This window comes from Lolium perenne, chromosome 4 (genome assembly GCF_019359855.2).
Source record: "Lolium perenne isolate Kyuss_39 chromosome 4, Kyuss_2.0, whole genome shotgun sequence".
Taxonomy (NCBI): Eukaryota; Viridiplantae; Streptophyta; class Magnoliopsida; order Poales; family Poaceae; genus Lolium; species Lolium perenne.
Genome location: NC_067247.2, coordinates 386,653,535 through 386,656,587, shown reverse-complemented (window position 1 = coordinate 386,656,587; position 3,053 = coordinate 386,653,535).

Here is a 3,053-nt window from a genome sequence, read left to right as displayed (position 1 = left end):
TGGGCTGACCTGATGATGGACACTGTAGTTTTCCATCTGCTAGGAGGAAAAGAACAGAGCGATATTGCCGTATATATCTGTCTGGAGCACTTCCGGTGGCTGCATTTCCTTTTCTTTAGGGAATAACTCTAGTTTACTTCGCTTCTGTTGTTTGTTTTGCTGCAGAGGATAGGTATCAGCTGACTCACCGGCTCGCTTCTGATTTTTTCCTTTTCTTGCCGGTGCATTTGTATACTTTTCTGCTGGGATTGTTTTCGTCGAGCAACTATTACGCGACGTGAACCACCAATCGGTAGGACTGTTAGCAGTTTCCCTGCATGTGGCAGAACAAATCTTGACGGAACGAAAAGCAGGGTAAGAACCATTGCTGTTCCATGATAACTATGTCTTGGAGACATATATATGAGAATAACGTTGAAGATAAGGGAAGCCATGGCTTAATTGGAGTATAATTTTGGAAGATAAAGAAGCTGGTAAGTAAATTAGAGGAAAACTTTGCTCATGATACTTGGAAGTAAAATACTGTAAAGGAAGGAATAGGTAAATAAATTGAAGATACACAATGTACATATAAAAAGAGAGTTAGAACAGATCAGATAGCAGGGAAGTGTAGAAGGTCACCTCCTGATCTACAACAATGAAGCCTAACTCATATATGTTCTGTCTTGTTTGCAGAATTGCAGATCCATCTGTTGGTAAGATTTGGGAGATTTTTTTTCGAAATGGGGAGTTAAACCCCGGCTTCTGCATCATGATGATGCACACGGCCTTTTATTAAGATTCATCCAGTCTTACATACTAAAGAAAACAAACATCGCGTACAGTTGATACAAGAATCAACCAGCGGAATAAAAAACTAGAAAAACTACACATCATTGTAGCCTTCTAGTATGACGCCAACCAGCCTGGCACAAGATATCCTGAGCGACCGTCAGGAGCCGTGTGCAACCAGAAGCCATGGCATCCCTGAGCCCCTCCGGCGAAAGGAGAGCCCATAACTGGACCCAGTGAGCCATCATGTGAATAACCTGCAAGTAATGGAAAGAATGTTTTTTGTTAAAGATAAGATCATTTCGAACCCTCCAAATAGACCAGCATAAAGCAGAAATCCCTACACGGATGAACGCTTTAGATTGTCTATCTACTCCATTTAACCAATTTCCAAACATATTTGTAACAATGGTTGGAGGTGGAAGATCCGTTCGCCAAAGAAGTTTAGCCAATGGACATTCAATGAAAAGATGTTCAATTGTTTCATGTGCTCCACAAAAAACACACTTCATACATCCATTCCAATTCCGTTTAGCTAAATTATCTTTAGTTAACAAGACTTTATTACTAAGAAACCACATAAAAATTTGAATTTTTAAAGGTATCTTAACTTTCCACAAATATTTTTTCAGATATGGGGTGTGATCACTCATCAGATCTTCATACATAGATTTCACCGTGAATTTACCATTAGTTGTCAGATCCCAAATAAAACGATCCTGTTCATCATTCAAATTTACCGTCATTAGTTTTCGGCATAACTGCAACCATAAAGTCCATCTGTTTCCCAACAAAGCCCTCCTGAAACTAATATTCAATGGGGTATGGGCAAACACATGTGCTACCGTTACATTTTTGTGACGCACAATATTATATAATGACGGATATTGATCAGCCAGGGGAGTTTTCCCTAACCATACATCTTCCAAAAAACGAGTATTCATTCCATTACCAATCTTAAAAAAACCTCTTTTAAAAAAGTCCTCCTTCACGTGCATTAAACCCTTCCAGAAAGACGAATCTGTGGGCTTAGGCTGAATAGCCGATAATGGCTTATGTCTTATATATTTATTGTGTAATAACTCCTGCCACACCCCATCCTCATTAAGCAACTTAAACAACCATTTACTCAAAAGGCATTTATTTTTAAGGTCGAGTACCTCAATCCCTAAACCACCTTGATCTTTAGGTCGGCAAACAATATTCCATTTGGTGAGCCTATATTTCTTCTTTATTTCATCAGATTGCCAGAAAAACCTAGATCTATAAAAATCCAATCTTTTCCTTACCCCAACAGGTATGTGAAGAAAAGATAACATAAACATAGGCAAACTGGTTAAAACTAAATTAATTAACACCAATCTATCCCCATAAGACAATAGTTTTCCTTTCCAGCAACCCAGCTTGCTTTCAAACCGTGTTTCAACTGGATACCAATCAGAATTCCTGAGTTTTCTGTAATGGATTGGAATACCCAAATATCTAAAAGGGAGAGATCCAGCATCACAACCAAAAATCTCTTTATATTGGTCCTCATCATCCTTTGCCTTACCAAAGCAAAAAAGCTCACTTTTATGGAAGTTAATTTTTAGACCCGACAACTCTTCAAAAATGCATAATATTAACTTCATGTTTACAGCTTTTAGAAGGTCATGTTCCAAAAAAAGAATTGTATCATCGGCATATTGTAAAATAGAGATGCCTCCCTCAACGAGATGAGGAATAAGCCCTCCAACTTGACCATCATTCTTTGCTCTTTCAATTAAGATGGCAAGCATATCTACAACAATGTTGAATAACATCGGGGACAAAGGGTCCCCTTGCCGCAATCCATTCTTTGTTTGAAAATAATGACCAATGTCATCATTTACCTTTATGCCCACACTCCCACCTTGGACAAATTTCTGAATTAGGCTACACCATTCTGTAGCAAAACCCTTCATTCTCAAGATTTGTTGTAGGAAAGACCATTTAACTTTATCATAAGCTTTCTCAAAATCAATTTTAAACAACACCCCATCCAATTTTTTAGTGTGTAATTCATGAATCGTTTCATGAAGAATTACAACTCCTTCTAAAATATTTCTTCCCGGCATAAATGCAGTCTGTGTTGGTTTAATCACCTTAGGGGCAATCCCCGTTATTCTATTTCTTCCCACTTTAGTAAACACTTTAAAACACACATTTAGTAGACAGATGGGTCTATATTGTTGAATCTGCATCGCATCCTCTTTCTTGGGTAATAGAGTAATCACCCCAAAATTTAGTTTACAAAGAGACAA